Source organism: Peromyscus eremicus, chromosome 7, assembly GCF_949786415.1.
Source record: "Peromyscus eremicus chromosome 7, PerEre_H2_v1, whole genome shotgun sequence".
Taxonomy (NCBI): Eukaryota; Metazoa; Chordata; class Mammalia; order Rodentia; family Cricetidae; genus Peromyscus; species Peromyscus eremicus.
The window spans coordinates 41,615,028-41,636,764 of record NC_081422.1 but is presented as its reverse complement, the minus strand read 5'-3'; the positions used below and the strand labels follow the sequence as shown (position 1 = coordinate 41,636,764).

Genomic DNA, 21,737 nt, shown 5'->3' with positions numbered 1-21,737 from the left:
TCAGGGTGTGTCTTCTCTCCTTCCCTCAGTTGAACCTCTCCAAAAACACTTTTGGAAATGAGCCCAAAGGTGTATCTCCTCTGTTCCAAATCTAGTCAAGTTTGTAGTGAAGATCAACTGCTACAGCTTCACCCTTAGTTCAGTAGACTTCCAAATATGTCATTTTTAAGTGTACCATTTCCTCCACTGCCCCTGGTCTCATGTTTATTTCATAATAAGTACAGGATGCACTTAGAGCATCTCCAAGAATCTCTGATGACATCTTAAGAGTCCTCATACTATTAAAAAATACCAAGTCTCTTCTGAGACTCAACATAATCTCTTAACCTTTAGCCTCTGTAAAAGTCAAACTACAAGTTACATAGTTCTAACATACAATGGTACTGAGTAGTTATTTCTACTCCAAAAGGGAGAGTATGGAGGATAGCAAGGAGAAGCCAGAACAAGGCAAAACTGAATGCCAGCAGAGAAACACCTGTCTTTGCAGCTCTGTATCCTACATCTCAGGCTTGTGATGGAATCATCTGCACTTCAGCAGACTTAGCTAGCCCTGCTTCTCCAGTTCTTCCACTTGCAGTAATGTATACTGTTTCATGAGCTAGCTCCAATCCATTCAGAAGCTTTCATAGTAGATTTCTCACAGCCTTGGCATTTCCAAAATCCCAAGGTCTCTACTGAAACTTAGGTCTCACCTTCAAAACAACTTCACACAGTTTTCCTTTACAGCTTCCTTCCAGGGAATCTAAATGTGCCACTCATTCTCCATTTTCAGTAGCTTTCTGAAACCTTGGTGCAAACCTCCATGGCCCCATAATCCTTGTATTTTTTATGCCTGCAAAACCAACACTTTGGGGATGACCCTGCCAAGCTCTGCTGTTGGATTAAGATGTAGTCTTGTCCTCTTCTATCACAGCTGTGCTGGCTGCTGTATGTGCTGGTGGCTGCACTTGGAAAACACTCCCCTAAGCAGTTGTGTTTGGGTGGGAAACCCTTACCGTGATACGCAGTTCAGTCTCTCACTTTTCAAAATGAGTTGGGATTTTTAGAAGTTGGGGTCCTTGGCAGGTGGGACATAGCCCTTGAGGTACCTTCCATGTTCCTCCAGGTGAAAGTGCAAGGTCTCTGTGCCTTTCTTGTCTAGAACTTTAAACTTGTTCAAACTCTTTCATGACAAGTTGCACATTTATCATATCTTCCTGATTTAAATTATCATTATAAACCACCATGAATGTAGTGAGCAATAACCCTGCCAAAGACTGAATGTGATGCTGTCTTAAAATTTTCTCAACTTACTATTTTTTATTCAGCCTCCTACAAAAATGTTAAGATATGGGCAGAGTAGAGTCAGGTCATTTTCCAGAATGTAACATGAAAGGCTTCTAGGCCAGGTCCCTATGGAATCCTTGTTATCTTTTGATACGTTATGAAGCCAGGTCTCCACTGTCCACATTTATCTTGGCATTCTGATCTTTTGAACCCCCACAAGAATGCCCATTATGCTTTGATGGAATTATCCTAGGGTTTCTGTAGCCTGCAAGCCCTAGTACTTCCAAATTCCTCCCTCAAATGAGTTCCGAATGCCTACAAACTATATGGCCAGGTAGCCACAACAAGGACACTACTCCTGCTATCAACTTTCTGTATTGTTAATTTTCTTATTGCTATGATCAAATGCCTCAAAAAAACCAACTGAAGGAAGAGAAGTTTTACTTTGGCTCATAGTTGAGAGGAATTCAATCTATCAAGGCAAAGACAGCATGGCAGACGGGATGAGATCACATTCCATCCACGGTCGAGAAGCATGCAGAAATGAATGCTGATATTTATCTGGATTCCATTGTTTTTCTTTTTTTTTATTCATTAAATGACCTCAAGACCCATGGGATGGTAGTGAGCACATTCAAACTGGATCTTCTCTCCTCAGTTAAACTTCTCTGGAAACATCCTCAAAGATGTGAGCAAAGGTGTGTCTCTTAGGTGGTACCAATCTACTCAAATTGACCATAGAGATTTACTGTTGCAAAAGCATTGGGAAACTCTACAGGGAGTCATGCCTAGCTTTTACAGCGAGTAGAAAGGAATCTTATAGTCTAAAGATGTCACTGCACCATCCCCAACAATACATTAATCGTCTTGGGCCCCAGCTGGTGTGTCTGAGTTAGGCATAGATCCAACTGCTTTATTCACTTTCCAGGGTCCTATGGGGATCAAAATGCAGCACTGTATGAAATAAAATCTCACGCACTAAATACTTCAGAGGGCATTCTAGTGATGCCTAATATGGCAACTATTCATCTTGGGGAGCATCTCCCGTGAAGGACCTACCATACATACCTCTCTCTCCTTGTCTCTGACCCACAGAGATGTTCAGGACAGAACCTTCCAAGACCATAAGCCTTCCCATCTCTGCTTTCTACCCCTACCTAACCTCAGTTCCCCTGATCCCCTGATTTTGAAAATAGGCCACAACTTGCCCAGCTATAAACACACACACACACACACACACACACACACACACACAGAGAGAGAGAGAGAGAGAGAGAGAGAGAGAGAGAGAGAGAGAGAGAGAGAGAAACAGCTCAGAAATGGCCCACACAAAGAAGTCTTAAGACATAGTGATATAACTTTCCACAAAAGCCAGGGCATCTGGGAATACACACTCAGACAATAGGCTGAGCAAATATTAGACAACTATTACTTCTCTGCATTGCCCCTTTTGCTGGATATGAATGCTTTGACTTTTCAAACACCGCAAGCATAAACCAGCCAGTCTGGAGTCAAGCTCAACATCACACACCTTCCTTTCCTTTCCATTGCTCTCTCCTTCTGATTTTCAGAGATGCACACAAAATAATTATCTAAACTGGAGGTATTCAGAAGAGAAAACTGTCCATCTAGTGAATGAATGATAGCCCTTGTGTGCCTGATATGCGTGACTTGGATCTCTCTTCTTCTGTCACCTGGACCCCATGTTATGTACAACTTGGGTTGTGCCCCAGACACACACAGGGGAGCTGTGTCATGCTTCTCTGGATCAATGTTGGTGATATTCGCAGCTCTTGTATCCTTCCTGCTAGCAATGAGCAAAAAAGGGTGGACAAGGTATTGGAGACTAAGAACACCAGAAGGCGCAGTTTCTCAAGCAGCATCTGTGAGTGCACTTAGATTAGACACAAGATACCCTTGTGTAGTGTGTTCCAAAAACTTGAAAGCAAGGGAAGACAGTAGCCTATGGAATTGCCTCCTGGAGAGAAAAGGGAGGAAGCAGAATGGAGTGATGGAGACTGGAGTGGGGGCTGCAAATGAAGGAAAGACTGCCTGGGGAGAGGGATATGATTGAAGAAGTCATTCAACAGCTCTACCTGCTGGAATTAGAATCTAGTGTTCCATAGTTCCTTTGAGATCAGGATATTTCATCAATGGTTGAAACAATAAGACAAGGTCTAAGCTAGCACTTCAAGCTTGTCCCAAGTCATCACTTGTCCAGTTTAGACTCCATTTCCTGGGCCTTCTAGACTCGTCAGCTCAGTCTTTGAGTCTCCATCCTAGACTGGTCACACCCAAAGCAGATGAATTCCTAGGTCAGGAGGTACCCAACCTCCCCTTGGCATGTCAACATGGCTGACATGACTGTGCATATACTAGTCTGATACCACACAATGTGCACACATTCCCTGTGCCCTAAGCTGTCAAGTTCTCCTACATCATCACCTGGTGCTCCCAATTCTGACTACAGCTTCTTTTCCCGTTGCCTAAAGCAAAGACTCCAGCATACCTTTCCGATGAGTCTGTTCATATTAGGATGAATGGGTTAGAAATAGGGTTTTCTCTTGGCTCCAGGCCCATCTGATGGTGGTCACCAGGGGCTGACACTATAATTTTTCCTGTTGAGGGAAGAAGGATTTTTATCTTGTCTCTGGAAGAGGGGGTGACAGGCAGGCCACAGCAGCCAGGGTCGGAAGACAGACGGTGGTTTCTCATCATTAGAAAAATTAAAGTATACAGGCAGAAATGTGGTTTTGCTTCCTAACTGTATCCTGTCAACTAAATATTTCATTTAGGCCTAATGTCTGAGCCAAATGAGACTCTGGAGCAAAACTGCACTATTAGAATACACTTAATTATTGATTCAGCCAGGCAAAAAAAATAAAAAATAAAGAAACCGGGTGGTACTCCAATCCCTCTTATCAAGTATCTCGAGTGTTAATATGCACTTGAACAGCTGCTATTATCCTGGGGAGCCCACTGTCTTCAGCTGCAAAATGTACAAATTCACACCAGCCACATGGAAACAGACTGAAAGCAATGGCAGAGAAACATCCTCTTTCTCCAGCCCAGGGAAGGTGGAACTCAAGCCCAGAGGCTGGTGACAAGAGGTGGGCAGGGTTCCTAGACCTCCTTCAAGCTTGTCTCCCTCTTACACGGGGAAAAGAGCATGCTGTCCTATGATTAGTACCTTGGTGTCAGATCTGAAAATTTTGGATACCCACAGGACATCATTCTTGTGCTCCTTTGCATTTCTTTAGTAGTTTTCAATAATAAGGGTGACGAACGTGACACCATGGAGGCCTCTAGGGGTTCTCTGAGGCATCCACCTCTCTTTTACACAGTTACTAAGGTTATAAAGACTGAAGAGACATGACCAAGGCCATGTGGCATTAGTGGGAGTGATAGAATTCAAACTCAAGTCTCATCTCCAAACTATTTTTTAGTGGAAGATAGAGTACAGGAATTCAGAGAGAGGGGAGGGTTGGTTGCGTTGGTGGGTGTGTTAGGGAGATAGTCTATAATCATATGATGGGTCTATAACAAGACAACATTGGAATTTCAGACTCAAAAGTGCCAGGAGTAGGACACCTCCCTATGAATTGTTGGGCAGGGGTGTTCCAGAGAGTCCCCGGAGAATACAAGTAATTACTGTTGCTCTTGGTTGCCAACCAGAACTTGTGAGTTCATAGTCCCCAGGGGTGAACCTACTACTATTATTTTGCTAAATAGTATCAAACTGCCCTCTAAATACATATCTCTGTACCCTAGGTTGGTACAACTCCCAGTAGTCATCAGAGAAGCTTCGTATGCAGTGAACAGTGGTTAACGTAGAGACTCAGAACTGGTCAAATTGCGGAGATTACATGTCAACATGCTCACCCGTAAGTGGGACATCTATATCACCCCCCAACCCTAGACTCAGGGAATATGCGAATGATGGAGATGAAAAGAATGTAAGAACCAGAGGTTGTGAATGACCAGCATGAAACAGTGTCTTCTAGACATGAAAAGATTGCCGCATTCGTGAATTCACAGCAGATACAGTTGCTTGCAGAAGACCTGCACAAGACCAAGCCAGCAAGCATTTTATCATGGAGAGAGAAGGGGCTCAGAAACTTTCCCCTAGCTGAGGAGCTATTGACCGCTGATGGCTGCTAGGGGCGGGATAGTCTGTTTTCTTTAGGGATGTAGTCCCTGGTAGTTGGAACAAAATCCAGTGGATGGCCCCATATCCATGAGTATATGGGCAGCACAAATTGTACTAAGTGGGATACACACATACATACAAACACACATATGTATGTATATATGAGATAAAACTGGGATGGAGTGAGGGTGGAATGGACTTGGGAGGAGTTAGGGGAGGAATAGGAGGTAAATACGATTAAGATATATTGTATTCTATAAAAAACTCTCAAAGAATATTATATTAAAGATTAAAATATCATATTCAAATGCATTCAAACTATAACCCTACTGCACAAATACTTTTGCTATCTGCATTTTATGACTTCCTCTTTCACATGATATGCCCATCACGGTATTCCATCTATAATTTGTGTATCCGTTCACTCACCCATCACTCTAGTTAGCAAGCTATTACTCCACTTTATCATTTGCTCTCTCAATCCATCTTTCCTTCCAGTATCCATCCATCCTTCCATTATCTGTCAGTTTCCATCCATCCATCCAGTCATTGAGTTGAAAGAACGTGTAAGATCCTGAAATGTAAAGTCTTCCAGTCAACATGTCATATGAAGGACAATTTTCTACTCCAAGGTAAGACACTGCCGCTGAGTCACCGCACAGAATCAAAATGTAGAGTTTTATGACTAACATGTGCTTAGTGGGACATTGTGAGCAAAAACAAGACACTTTAAAAGTCACCGCAAGATAGAGGTGACAGAATTAGCAAGTTGAAGGAGCCTCATAGGCCACCGAGCCTCTGTTGTCCCCACCTCTCTGAAGGTGGGTCTGCTCCTAAATCTTAGCCAAAAGTAGTCTCTTTAATGGTCACACAAATGACACTGACTCATGACTGTTGTATAGCTCTTTTCTCTGAATCAAAGTATTCCCTACTAGAGGGAGAAAGGAGGCTCATAAAACTTTTTGGTGGAACTGTAGGCAAGCTCACCGTAGCAGGGCAACGCAGCTGGTAGCTGAGTATCCACTGTCACCTGAGTTACCCTTTCCCTGTACTCCATCACCAAGGTAAACTCAGCCAGAATTGGGCTTCCTTTTCTCTTTTTGGTCTAGGTTGACTAGCCATTCGTTGCCTTTTCCTCAGAAAAAGTCATACAATAGTCATTCTTTCTCTTTTACATGGGTCAGCCACACCAATGTACTCATAGCTGAGGAGATTCCACAGTAAGGATGGAATGGGTTGGTCACTCTGTTTCCTTTACCCTACAACTCCTGGTTTAATTTCCTTCTGTTTATACAAGTCCTTCTTCGCTCAAGTCCTAACACCTTTGCCAAGATTCACCCGGCTGCTTTTCTTTACTTAAGAGTTTGTAGCAATTTGAGTCACTACCAGATGACTTGGGTGTGTAAAGAAAGGCTGCATTGTCAATCTTCAGTTGCTTATGCACCTCATTTTTGACTCTCCTAATATTGGGAACTCCTTGTATTAGTATCCTTTCTCCTTGCTGGGTCAAAATAGCCAACAAAAGCAAGTCAACCCATTGTATTAGTCCAGATTCTCTAGAGGAACAGAATGGATAGACTGCACATATGTTAGAAGAGGATTTACTTAGTAGATTAGCTTGCACAATATGGTCAGAGTGGTTCAACAATATCTCATACAAAAGAAGCATAGGACCCAGTAACTAACTGTCCATGAGCCTGGAGCCTCAGCAGTTCCAACCTGGGCCCAAAGAATTGGAAGGTTCCTGGGGATCTGCTGATCTTAAGTCAACCCTGGAAGCCTGAAACCAGTTCTAATATCAGCAAAAGAATCAGCTGCAGCAGCAACAGACTGGATGAACTCAGTGGTGAGAGTGCAAGTCAAGCCAGCCAGAAAGGAAAGCTTCCTTCTCTCTTGTCTTTTTATGTGCACTGCTACAAGAAGGTGCCGCCATGTTTAGGATGACTTGTCTCACTTGTCTCCTATGTTAATACAGTCAAGATAATGCTCCACAGGCCAAACTGATAGGGACAAGCCCCCATTGGGACTCTCCCCAGGTGACTCCAGGTTGTGTCTAGGTGACAATTAAGCCAAAGATCACAGGAAGTAAGGGTTTATTTTGATTCCTAGTTGAAGAAGGGGCCCAGAAGACATGGTCGCAGGAGCATACAGCAGCTGCCACACTGCATCCAGTCAGGAAGCAGGGAGAGATGAGTGCTTGCAATCCGCCTGCTTCCTTCTCTTTATTCATTCCAGAACCCCAGCTCGTAGGCTGGTGCTGCCCACATTAACCCTCATTCTCAGTTAAAACTCTCTGAAAACACCATCATAACGGCATCCAGAGGTGTGTTCCTTGGGGACCTTAATCCAGACAAGTTGACAGTAGAGATTAACTATCACATTCCCCTCAGGGACAGTTGGGCCCAGCCCAGCATAATATCCTGTTTACTGTGTCTTTTGTATACAGGAAGTTCTCCATCCCTACTAACCTGACTCCCTTCTGCTTTCTCTTTCTTCAAAAAAGATTGACAAGGATGTCCCTTCCAACCAATACCGATTCTTCAAAAACATGAAGCCAATGTCTAAAATCTCTCTAGCCTTGCTCTTTGTTTCCTAAACGTATGTCCTTTTCTTTTTCTGTCCTCCAAGGCACCATTTCCCGTTCATGCTGTTCTTTGCTTTTTCTTCCATTATTTTTCAAGCACAGAGCCTAGACAGGACATGGTGTCTGAAGGGACACCAGCCGCACATATTATCCATGTCTGTTTTGAAGAGTGTTGTGGTTATGTGAGCCCAAGAGGTCCTTCGGCCAGGTGTTGACAAGCTTTATCACAAGGCCTGTGAACAAGGCATGAGGCCTGGGGGAGGCCACAGAGACAGCATTCTGTCTTCCAGAAGAAATAGTGTATGCCAGCTCTTCAGAAATTCCCACTTCCTGTCCCTTACAGGGCCCGTGATCACTGGCTCTGCCTCAACAATCGCCTTGGCTGTTCTGGGGAGCACTGTAGCTTCTTCATGTGCTCATGTAAAAGGAAATGCCCACAGAGGCCTAAGGGATACACAAAGCAACCGGCGGTTTGTGGTGTTAAGGAAAACAACATTGGCGAGTCAGAGGACGGAAAATAGGAAATCAATGGCACGTGAAGGCTGGGCAAAGCAATTAGGACCAGGGGACTGGATCTTGCCCATGGCTGGTTGCTTAAGAGGAGTTATGGCCAGGATTGTTTCTTCTCCTGGAAGTTCCTGAGCCTCCTGCCATTTCCAGACCATGAGGCTAATGCATGGAGGACATTAAGGCTATAGGAGTGGGATTGGTTAGATGACTGCCCACACACACACACACAACACACACACACACAACACACACAACACACACACACACACACACACACACACACACACACACACGGGCCCACAAAATGACTGCGTATTTTTTGCTTCCTTGTGTTCATGCCTCTTGCCCTGTGACTTCTTTCTTTTTCCCAACTTGAAGAGGAATCTGTTTCTCAAGACCTCAAATCTGAACAGATACTTTAAAACTCATTTTAGCCATTGAAATGCAACAAAACCTGTCGTGAATCTGTTCCAAGTCTAGAAGTTAAGAGCTTGTGTGCTTTGCTCTCTCTCCAGAAGAAGGTGTTGCTATGTGGAAAGCCCACCTGCTGGATGATGGGAGATATTTGGCCCCATCGTTCTGTTGCTACAGAATTGCCATAGCCAATGGCTACGTGTGGGAGTGAGGTATCCTGAAACAGTTAACCTATAGCCCACCCACTGGATGACTACAGTCCCATGAGGGAACCCAGCCAAGACTGGCCAACCTTGACCCACATCTGTAGAACCTCCTAGCAGCCTTGTGAGTAATTACAGTTTTTTAAGTTACTGGGTTTGGGATAGTTCGCTGTGTGGCAGTAAGTAAATGAGACACAGGAAAAAAAGGGGTAGTGGAAAGAGATATTGCATGCTAGACCTCAAGGATCTTAGGATTCATCTAGGCTTCTCTGTAATCTGGGCTTATCTCTTTGTTCCCTCCCCAAGTATATACATAGCAGGTTATATCCCTAAAGTCCCTGTCGAGTGTGAATTATTGTTCTGACTTCTGTGGCTACCTTTTTCAGGGATATGGCTTCATTTCTCCTCTCCTCTGGCCTGGTTAATTCCTAGTCTGTCACTCTGCTTAGCTGTCACTTCACCTACCACGACTCATCTCTGGTCTTTAGTTATCTTTCTGTTTGTCTTTCCATTGCTTCTACATTATTTTTACATCTGTATGACCCTCATTATGAGCACAGATATTCTCAAAGCCACTGGGTGATTCTGATGAGAATTCAGGGCTGAAGTGAAGCCCAGTCACTGTGAGTGGAGTGTGGGTGCCCATAGAGGCTCTCTGGTGAGAACTTACTCAGAGTCTGAGAATTTGAGCTTGCTTTACCCAGCAAGGCTGCATAAGGAGGTGATTTGGCCATGGGCATGGTTACCAGGTGTTTGGAAGGGTCTACATTTGGCGTATGACGTGTTTTGATCTTGTAAGGGGAAGTCTTTTGCCTCTCCCTTTGGCATATTATAAAAAGCCCTTTTGAATAAAGCTCTGGTCGACTGGGTATTGACCCAAGGCCCTCCCAAATCTATTCTGTGTCTCTGTCTTTCTTATCATCTCTTTCTAGGACTGTGACTATAGCTCAGTGGAAGAGCACTCACCACACATGTATGAGTCCCTAAAATCAGTCTTTAGTCCTGCCTTAATAAAGGAAGGAGTAAGAAGTATCCTTTTTATGATTTGATGAGAAAAATATTATCTTAAAAAAGTCTCTAAAAGTCCAATATGATGTTAAGTATAGAATTTTTAGATGTCTCTTATTAGATTGGAAAAATCTTTAATCTTTATTTAATAAAAGTCATTTTAAATTTTAATTCTTTGAAAATTTTATACATGTATACAATGTATCTTGATCATATCCACTCTTCATTCCTCCCTTCCAATTCTTCCAAGACCCTTCCCATCTTCTCTCCCTCCCAACTTCATGTCCTTCTTTTATATATGTATTTTTTGTATCTATTTCAATGTGGTGGTCCACAGAGGCTTCCTAGTGAGAACTTACTCAGAGTTAGAGAATCTGGGCTTGCATTACCCAGCAGGGCTGCATAAGGAGATGATTTGGCCATGGGTGTACTTACCAGGTGTTTTGAAGGGTCTACACTTGGCTGTACAGTGTGCTTTGATCTTGCAAGGGGGAAGTCTTTTGCCTCTCCCCTTGGCATATTATAAAAAGCCCTTTTAAATAAAGCTCTAGGTGGCTGGGTATTGACCCAGGGCCCTTCCAAATCTATCCTGTGTCTTTGTTGTTTTTTTTAATTATCTCTTTCTCTCTTTCTACCTAATATTTCCTCATTCCTCTCTCCTCCACCCAAGAACCCTTCAATAGGTGGGAGCAGTCAGAGCTGGACTCCCGCAGACTCTTACAGTAGAAGTGTGTGTTTGTGTGTATGAGTGTGCATGAATATGTGTGTATGTGCATAGAAGTGTGTGTGTGTGTGTGTGTGTGTGTGTGTGTGTGTGTGTGTGTATTGCAGGAATCCTAATTGGTCTTATAATAAAAACCTGGAGCCAGATATTGGGGTAAATGCTGAAAGATCAGAGGAAACAGCCACAGCCGCTGCTCACCCTGTCAATTCCTCAGCCAGAAGAGGAAAATCCTGTCTCCATGAATCCTTAGACTGAATGCACCTGACTCCTAATCTCAGCACTCAGGAGGCAGAGGCAGGTGGATCTCTGTGACTGTGAGTTCAAAGCCACCCTGGTCTATAGCATGAGTTCCAGGACAGCCAGGACTGTTTCACAGAAAAACCTTGTCTTGAAAACAAGAAAAAGAAAAAGAAAAAAGAACAAATATTCTTAATGATTGAGCCATCTCTCCAGGCCCTCTTTTAAAAACAAGGGGAGAAGTGGCTGTGGCTTGTTTCCTCTAATCTTTCAGCATTTACCCTAATATCTGGCTCTGGGTTTTTACTATAAGACCAATTAGGATTCGTGCAACATTTGTGTGTGTGTGTGTGCGTGTGTGTGTGTGTGTGTGTGTGTGTGTGCATGTGAGTGTGTGTAAATGTGTTTGTGAGTGTGTGTGTGTGTGTGTGTGTGTGTGTGTGTGTGTGTGTGTGTTGGAGGACTGTTCCTACATGGATACTACTCCTTTCTACCTCCCTCTTTCCCTCAGCTATCTGCAGGCTGCTGCTCTTGTAAACAACCTCCCACCCCCCACCCCACCCCATCTCTGCAACTGCAGGATCACCTCTCTGTGACACATTCTGCTGTCACTTTGGCCTCAACAGAGAAGTGGATGAAAGCGTGATGTTTCTCTTTGTTGCTCTGTCCAGTGGCTTACACAAGACCACCGACAAAGGCTGGTTCCTGTGATGTTTGGAAGGCAGAGGAGGGGCATATGACAGAGAACTTACGGTGAGCAGCAGCTTGTACTTAGAAGTCCTTTGCAAGTCCCCACCACCATCACCTTCTCTGAGCTTTGCCTCTTTGTAGTGGCAATAGAGTCTCTCTCTTTTCCCCAATAATTTACTTTTCTCTCTTTGTTACCTTTTCCACTTTTCTTGACTCTTCCTACTGAGGCCACTTAATTGGACTAAAAGCTCATCTCTATGATTCAGAGCAACTCCTTGGTTTACCAGCACTCCTGGCAGGGCAGGCCCAGCCCTGGTGTATCTGCTCAGCATACACAGCCTGTTGAGATGTGCTGATGAGGAGAATACAGCTCTCTGGTTCCAGGAGTTCTGCTGTTACCTTCGGCACAAGTGACTTCTTCTCTGTCTATATATCATTTGTGCCTATTTACTGATTTATCTGTCCCTTCCATAGAATAATGTAAGAGCTGTTTCTACCTTGGAAACATGAATGTGTTCTTAGGACTGAGCAGAGAAATATAACAGGCACTTGATGCATATTTCCTAGCCAAAAATCAATGCACAAGGGGGCCATATGGGCCCCAAGTAAAGCTGGAAGAAGGAATGGATCTGGACCTAACAAGAAGGACAAACTTTGATGAAGTAGTCCTTGGTGAATAATAAGAGTAAAATATCTATCTCTCTATCATATCATTCTCTATCTATCAATCTATCCAGCTATATCTATCTATCTATCTATCTATCTATCTATCTATCTATCTATCTATCTATATCATCTATCTATCTATCTATCTATCTATCTATCTATCTATCTATCTATCTATCTATCTATCTATATCATCTATCTATCTATCTATCTATCTATATCTCTATCTATCTATCTATCTATCTATCTATCTATCTATCTGTCTATCTATCTATATCATCTATCTATCTATCTATCTATCTATCTATCTATCTATCTATCTATCTATCTATATCATCTATCTATCTATCTATCTATCTATCTATCTATCTACCTACCTATCTATATCTCTATCATCTATCTATATATCTAATCTCTGTCTATCTATCTATCTATCTATCTATCTATCTATCTATCTACCTACCTACCTATCTATATCTCTATCATCTATCTATCTATCTATTTCCATCTATCTATATCTATATCTATATCTCTCTCTATATATGGGAGGCCTCATTCAGCTGTCATACCTATGAGGAGAAAGCTCAGTTTGAAATTAGATAGACAGAGGTCATAGCTGACTAGCCTACAAGGAGGTAGTGGGTAAAGGAAGGCATGAAGATAGGCCATTGTGACAGGGATGGAGATCTGAGGCCTCAGAGGTCCTTCTACCTTATAGTGCATGGTTGAGTCAGGGGTTAATAAAGTGGGGTCAGGGACAGTTATTTCAAACTCACTCAGCCACTTGGAAACCATCCCCCTCACTGGGGTGTGTCTGTTTGTACGCAGGCAGGTACACGCAATAAAGCCTGCACCAGACTTTAGGATCAAGTGGGAAAGTGCTGACAACTTCAAAATGCAGAAGCCCTACACTGAAGTGCTTCAGAGGACTGGGTTTTCTAGTGAAACTGTCTGGACTTCGAGTTTCACCTCTTAGTATCTCTGAGAGTTTAAGATGAAGAAATTGCAGGGTCCTTACAAATAGGATAGAATACCTAATATATAAGTTTACTAGGAGCTTACGTAAAATAAACTCTTCTGAGGTAGGTACTTAGTCACTGACATTCAGTAGAATAGATCAATTAATTGTGGTAATAGTTAACAACTACTTTCAAGCCACCAGTGATGTGTCCTGTACCTTACTAAACTAGGTGGACATGAAGAATTGAGCTGCACTTTCAGGTGCTTGTGGGTAAAGACACCTTGAAGTGTTACCCTGTACATACTGTCTGAAGTCAGGAAGTGGCAATCAGGGTTTATTCTAAGTGCTCCACAAGGGTTCTAAAAATGAGCTCTTTCTGCCGGACCAACTCCTGACTCCAAACAGGGATAAGAAAACCACAGTGGCTTCTGGGAGAGTGAGTCAGCTATGGGGCACACACACGGCCACATCCCAGGTTTTCCTACAAGATTTCCCCCCTGTCCAAAACTCGATGAGGTCTGACCTTGCAAGATGGGATGAGCTCCCAGCCCAGAGCGGTGTGACTGCAGCTGAGGACGGGCCCATTCATAACCCAGGCACCAAGAAACCCGTTAGCGACATTGCTGCGGGCGGGCTATTACTTACAATGTAGTTAGTGTCGCTTAACCAGAATGGATGGTATGCAGTATTTGAGAGAAGAGCCCTAAGTCTGATGGAGAGGAAAATAAGTTACAGCAATGGTAGGCTGGTCTAGGGAAGCAGGGGACAGGGGCCCGGGTTACGACCGGAGACAGGTCATCCCTACTCAATACGATCATTTTTTTCCTTTTGGTAAAATGTTCAAGATTAAAATGCCTAGGGAAGAATCTGATGGGAGATTAAATCATTGTTCACAGAAAACTAGAAAGGGCTGCAATGAAAATAAGAATTCTGTGGGAGAAAGAGCATCAGGGGTTAGGGACAGCGAGAAGCATGGCCATGGGGAGGGTGCTGAAAACCGGAGCGGAAACTTTTTCTGAGGCTAGCTGCCCACACAGTTGGTCTAGTTTTGCCACCTTAAGGGTCTACTCTGCAGTCTTCAAAGTTCAGGAAACTTTCCCTCAAAACCATCAAAGACAGCCCTGGCTCTCTTTCAAACTGCCAACTTCTATGTCTCATTGTGATTGCTTTCCCTTTATAGCGTCTCTTACTCATGAAGACTACCAGAAAGACATGGGTAGATACATTATCCACCCCCTTCACAGCCTACCCTTGTTCCCTTAATCGATTCCTTGGGTTCCATCAGCATTGCTGAATGATAAGAAAATAGATATGAAAGTCGCTCCTTAGAAATACTTAGTGGTATACCTTTGAGAGGACACCCCAGTAGGCCTCAGACCACCAACCCCTAGCTTGAGTCCTAGTTCCCTGGTAAAGTCTTTTCTGAACTTCTGGGCCCGTGTTGCTTTTTTCTGCTTGGTAGTGGAATAAAGCCATTGAGCTGAAGGCTATATTGGCTTAGAGGAGACAAATGGGCTTGCAAGACCTACGGCTTTGGGGCCACATGACCTTACCCCTGCAAGTCTCTAATTCTTGCTTTAAAATTGGTTGACCACAGTACCAATTTCACAGAGTGGATGTGATTATTGGTACTTAGTTCTGTACACATTCAGTAAAAAGTGTGCTCCCCATTCTCTCTCTGCTCCTTTCCCAGAATTAGGAATGAGCAGAGAACTCTGTGATGGGACTCAGGAGATCAAACATCTCATTCTAATACCACCACTAAATGGCAAGCTGACTTTAGATGAGACATTTAAACTTAACCTCTCAATTCTTTAACCTATAAAAGGTGGGATGAACATTTCATAGAATTCTTGGATTAAAAGAGAAAAATAGATGATTTTTTTTTCAGTTGCTGAGAAGTAAGATACTAAAACCAAGGAGAACTGTGAGATGTCACCTAGGGTCAGCCTTCTAGCAGGACCTCTTGGAGATTGCTTGAAACTTGCATGGTTGGAAGACAGTGTTCTAAAGACAGTGCTATTTTGCTGGCAGACACAAAAGGGGGATTTAAAGTTGATAATGGGAAATGACATAACAAAGATCATGGAATTACAACTGTTTTGCTCATCACTGTATGTTTTCCTAGGATGCGGTAGTGAAACAGACAAAGGTGATGCTAAGCATCAGGTACATAGGCTTGAGATTTAGAAAGATGTTCCAGCCATTAAAGCAAATTGGACTTTTGAGACTTCCTAACCATTGAGGAATTTAACCCTTTAGATTAATACCTACCACTATCCCCAAATACACACACACACACACACACACACACACACACACACACACACACACACAGAGAGAGAGAGAGAGAGAGAGAGAGAGAGAGAACAGAAAACAGACAAAGACAGGAAACTTCACAGTTCCTGTGTTCTTTGGCCACTCCCGCCTCAATGAGATCCATGAGTTAGGGTGAACAACATATTCTCCTTCACTTTCCTCATCCATGGAGATCGAATAGGCAAACAATGATTTCTCGGTCATTCTTTCTAAAATAATGATACAATGGGGTATCACTAGGTATTGAAACAAGTAAACACTGCCCCCCTCAATTTGACTTTACACAAAAGAAGCTTGTCTTCTCAGTTCATTGCTAGGTGGCCCTCTATATAGCACACAGGGCCCAACATCTTTTGGTGTTGCCTCTGTATTCTCACCGAGGGATGTGGAAGCCTTCACATTTATAGGTAGATGGGAAGAAAGGACATTACTAAGTTCCATGATTTGGAAGTACTGCATACCACTTTCTCTCATATTCCATTATTAATGTTAGTCATATGACCCTTCATCACTCCAAGAGAGGCTAGGAAATCACAGTCCACTGCTGGACATCTGTTTGCACCATCAGCTCTGCATCACAGATTCTGGCTAGCTCTGCCATTGAAAGAGTCAATTTCATGTAGGAAGAGTAATGTGCATTGGAAGGTGACATGGGAGGTCTTTGCAAGGACAGCATCAGCGTGTAGGGTATCTTCCCAGCTATTTCTACAAAGAGTTTATCTTTCTCCCCACATTGTGGTTATGGCAGAAACTGAGAAGAGAGTATTTGAGCCAGCAGAGTTTGAGGGCCAGCAATGAGCCAAGCAATGTTTTCATTCTGGCTTCTAAGATAGTCATGCAGGATAGAAACACCTGACCAGGGAGATTAGAGGACAAGGAATGCTTGAGAGATGAGCGGAGGAGTAAAGGAAGGAAAAGTAGAGTATTCACAGTATCCCGTGCTCCTGTGCGGTGGGAGAGACCAACACAGAAGAAGCTATACTCTATCTCCCTTTTCTTCTTCCCACATCTCTTCCTTCTCTATGCCCTTGGACAGATCATCTGAACCTGTCACAAAACAATTATTTCAATGTCTATAGAACCCACTGTCTTTGAGTTATAGGCCTAGGCTATGTTCAGAATATATCAGGAGCACAGGCTAAGCACTAGTTAACATCTTCAGTCTGAAATAACTAAATCTGAGGACTAGCCACAAGCAGCTCATTCATGACCTAGCTTAAACAGCATAAAGCCTGTTCTCTCCATGTTTGCCACCTGAAAGTGGTAACTAGCCATGTGGGTTTTTCGTCTACATGTTCTGACTGCTCTGCTATTGAGGCTCATTGTTATTTCAGATGTGAGACTGGAAATGAGCACAATTATCCTGATGTGTATGGACAGTTGGGTGCACAATAGGTTGGGATTATTAACTCTCTTATTCAGGACACTACATTTCTATTAATGTTACATTAGCTTTGTTGAAAGTCATGTACCATGCTATTACATAATGAGCTTACAGTCAACTAATCCCCTATGGTTTTGTTTTACATGAATTTCTGGAAAACGAAGAGTTCTCCCCACTCGGTATTTACACAATTAATTTTAGATCTAAGAGGTAGGACCTTCAGTGGACCTCAGGTAAATTTTGTCTTGTATATTCTGTCCCATCCTCCTGGTCTGCCTTTTGAATCTAGATTTTCATCACCCAGAGTTATTAGCTGTCCACCCAGCTGGGTGCCATCTGCAACTTTGATAAGCAAGCTTTCTGTGTGATTTAGGCAGGCATTTGTGATGGTCAAGTTTCAACTGTTTTGCATAGACTATTGTTAAAATGAGATTGTATCCCTTTGCATATATTAGCCAATGAAAAGAAAATTAGTAGACCAGTCAATTTATGGATGAATTACTGCCTACCCACAAGGTGACATGCAAAAAAAAAAAAAAAAAAAAAAATTCACCTTGCCTCTGCTTCTCTTTGCTGTCTTTCCTGAGAGGTGCAGGGGAATGGAAGACAATGTTTTTTAGTACTGATTAAAATGTTTCTTCTCGTTTGAAGGCTAATAGATGTATAATATGCATAATAACCCTCACCCATCCAGTGCAAAACTTCTATTTACCCTCAAAATCCATTCTTCCTGTACGGTTTCGTCTCAGAATGCGACAATTGCATCCTTCCAGCGGCACAGTTCCTAAGTCCTTGATGTCATTGTTGACTCTTATTTTCCTTTCTCACCCCAAATTCTAGTTATCCACAAATCATTTTGCCTCAAGCTTCAGAAAATACCCAAGACATAATCCTGGGTATAGTCCACCATTCCAATTGCCACCATCCCAAGCGGAGCTGCCGCCATCGCTAGCCTGGTCTGTTGATTGCTAGCCTGGTCTGTTGATTGCTAGCCTGGTCTATTGATTGCTAGCCTGGTCTGTTGATTGCTAGCCTGGTCTGTTGATTGCCAGCCTGGTCTGTTGATTGCTAGCCTGGTCTGTTGATTGCCAGCCTGGTCTGTTGATTGCTAGCCTGGTCTGTTGATTGCCAGCCTGGTCTGTTGCTGTAGCCTCTTCCTGATTCCCACCATTGCCCAACTGTGGTCTGCCCTCCTCTGAGCAGCAGAAGACATCTTTTAGGAAACTAAGTCAGATCACATCTCCCTTCTGCTCAAAACACCTCAATAGCTCTAAGTTTGCTCAGAATAAAGTCTAAATGACATATTATAGTCAAAACCATCTTGGGAGACATGACCCCTCCATCCCCTGACATCTCTGGATGTTCCTCCTTGCTCATTGACATCAGTCATAGTTCTCATTGCCCATGGAGCATTCTAGAAAAGATCTTTTTCTGGTGGCTTGTCCTTCTGGATGGCTCCCATCCTGCCCATATATGTTCCTTCCTATGTTCCCTAACCAATCTGAGGAGCTTTCTTGACCATTTTGTACAGAACATGACACCCCTTTCTGCGTCCCAGTCTTTTCCTCTTCTTATTTTATTTTTTTCTCCGAAGTATTTAGTGTTGCCTAGTGTAACACAGTGAGTCCTGGTTTATGACATGTGCCTTCCCTCTAGCTACAAACAAGGGTTTCCTTTGCTCAGTGCCATACTCCTGCACTGAGAATGTGCCATGCACATGGAAAGCTCCCTGTAAATACCTGTGAGGCGATTAAATGGATGGTACTAGGTTAGCCTTCAAACTTCGAGCTGTCTCCCTGGTCTAAGTTTCTCCAGCTATACTACAACATAATATTTGTTCAGTAGAATTCAAACATGTTTCTCTCAACACTAGGGAACACTTCCCTCAAGTGAACATATACTTATGCAGGAATCAAATAGATACATTCAACCAGAAAATCTCCCTCCCCTTTTGATTATATTAATGAATCATATTAAAGTGAAGTCTTCTGGCTAAAAAAAAGAGCAGAAACATGATCTGAAGATTCTCAGTCCCTATGCCTACTTCAAAGTCCTCCTCATGGAGGAAATTAAACACACATACACACACACACACACACACACACACACACACACACACACACAAAACCAAAGTGTTTATAAGTTGATCAGTGTGATGAGTGTAAGTTACCAGAATTCATTGCTAAGAAAAGCTGTGTATATATCATCATTTATGAGAGTTTTTTTTCCCAAAGAGGAAGCAATTATCTTTTAAACCTTATTTGTGTTCCATTCTCACTTCCTCCCCTTCTCTCCCTCCCAACACCGATGTGGAGGATGGGTTAGGAGCTCACTGAAGGTCTTGTTTCAAGATGAAGATAATGGTGAGACAGGAGCATCTGGGGTTACCATCACAGGCACACCTGCCCCAGATGGGGAGAGGAAGCTGCGGATTTTAGTGAAGATGCACCCGAGATTTCTCAAGTGACTCAACCCATTGTTGAAATGAAAAGACATCCAGTCTCCCAAATTAAATGCAGGCTCAATTAGAAATTTCGCTGAAATTTGAAATTACAACCGTTTCTCCCCCTAAACGACAGGATTACATGGCATCGCTGAGAAACTGACAGGTAATTTGAGAAACTAAGGTTCCTTGGACTCTGTAGTTAATGGAGAATTTAGCACCAATTCCCGTGTAATTTGCACTTCTGAGAAGCAGAATTATTATAAAGTCAGACATCTCCAGCACTTTCAACTCTTGGATCTGCCAGGCTTTAAGATGACCAGGAATGTGGAAGGACTAGGGTCAGAGGTCACCATTTCAATATCTGAGGCTGCCGGGCTCCCCCAAACTGGCATTTGAACTGAAGAGTTGGAAATTGGAGGTGACATTCAGAAGTCTCTGAAAATTATAACCCTGACTTCCTCCTGGAGAAGCTTATCTGAATCCCGGCTTCCCCTTTGATGAGGTTACTGAAAAGGCACTCTGCTCCGCGCTCTTGAAAGATAACCGACAGCGCCAGTGAGGCCCAAGTGTATCCCTTGGGGGAAAACAGTAGCAGATGTAACAAGCAGGGACACTAATTAAAGGGTCTGGGCAACTTGCTGGGGATGAGGGAGTCTGCCCCTGATGTCTCTTCTCTCTGGGCTTCTTGCAGGAGTGATGCCCTGAGCCACAAGGATCTTTAATAGATGTTCCTCAACACCGCTGCCCCAGGAAGCAACATCTGTGCTAGAAGGGATCACTCCTGGAGATCATGGCTCCCCTGCTCCTCAACTGGCTGTTCTGTTTATCTTCTTGCCCAACAGGAATGAGACACGGACACCAAGGCTGCCTCCTTCTCAGGCATCCGACAGGACATAGCGATCCAAGTTAGTTGTTCCCCTAGTCTCCCTGTCTTTACCTGTCATGAGAAGAAAATAAATAAAAAACTAACACAGCTGTAAAAATCAAATGGTTAATATTTTGAGTTATTGGTCAAATTATAATTTTTTTCTTTATAAGTACATACAATTTAGTCAAGACTTTTAAAAATGATGCTGGGGCTATTTAAAAATAAATATAAGGGGGCTGAGGAGAAGGCTCAATGAATAAAGATGCTGGCCACCAAGTCTGGTGACCTGAGTTTGATCCCTAGGATCTACATGGTGGAAGGAGAGAATGGCTTCCCATAGTTGTCCTCTGAGCTCTGCATCTCTCTCAGGTGTGTGACGCACACACACACACACACACACACACACACACACACACACACACACACACACACGGCTGGGGAGATATCTCAGTTATTAAAGTGCTTGATGTATAAGCAGGGGATCTGAACTAGATCCCCATCACTAGTCTGCAAAGCTGAGCATGAAGGCATGTGTGGAGAGGAGAGGGGCAGACGCTTGGCTCTCCTTGATCATCTAGCCTAACTGCACTGCTGAGCCCAGGTTCCTGTGACAGGCCCTTTTTCAAAAATCAAGGTGGCTGACTCCTGAGGACTGACACGTGAGGTTGTCTTCTGTTCTCCACATTTACCAGCACACATGTGCATGCACATCTATGCATCCTTACACACACACACACACACACACACACACACACACACACACTTTATATATAAAATCTATGTTCTTGAAATTTATTAATTGTTCAGCAGGTATGCAATGAATACTGTGTACAGAGTATATTGCCTGCAATAAATAAAAGAATGAGTCTAAACCATGGCTCTTATCCTACAGGCTTACACTGCAGTGAACGATAAGGGTGGTATATGACTAACAGGTGAAATAGAACACTGTTTAAATCCGTGCAATAAGAGATTATTGTATAGCCCTGTGTCAATCCCGTGATCAGGTGTCGTCCTCCAGTTTCATGAATTCTTCAAAGATGTAACTATAGGATTTCAAATATGCCAGAGAAGCCACCTTAGTCCATTCTATTTCTTATAAAACAGATCCCCACAATGCATAACTGATTATTCTATGGTTAAAAAAAAACAAAAAAACAGTGGCTTTGTAAAGCAGTGAGAAAATCTTCATTATCCACGTCTAGAGTATCTACATGGGAAAAGACAGTTTTAGGAGCCTGAGAAGCAAGCGTCTCGGGCCAGCTGAAGTGGCATCCTCTGAAGCAACATCAAGCCTGAATGAAAGC

General features: G+C 43.1%; 1 long non-coding RNA gene across 4 annotated transcripts in view; it reads left to right on the top strand.

Annotated features, from left to right (window-relative positions):
- Positions 1–20,550, top strand: part of LOC131914953 (uncharacterized) — a 173,559-nt gene extending 153,009 nt beyond the window's left edge. Inside the window, exons 4-8 of one of the 4 annotated variants that reach the window (XR_009380222.1) lie at positions 5,038–5,150; positions 9,026–9,251; positions 11,768–11,849; positions 19,442–19,725; positions 20,254–20,550. This is a non-coding gene — a long non-coding RNA (uncharacterized LOC131914953). The remainder of the gene's footprint in view (positions 1–5,037; positions 5,151–9,025; positions 9,252–11,767; positions 11,850–19,441; positions 19,726–20,253) is intronic. The other 3 variants (XR_009380223.1, XR_009380224.1, XR_009380225.1) reach the window with 3 other exon arrangements.
- Positions 20,551–21,737: the final 1,187 nt, after the last annotated feature.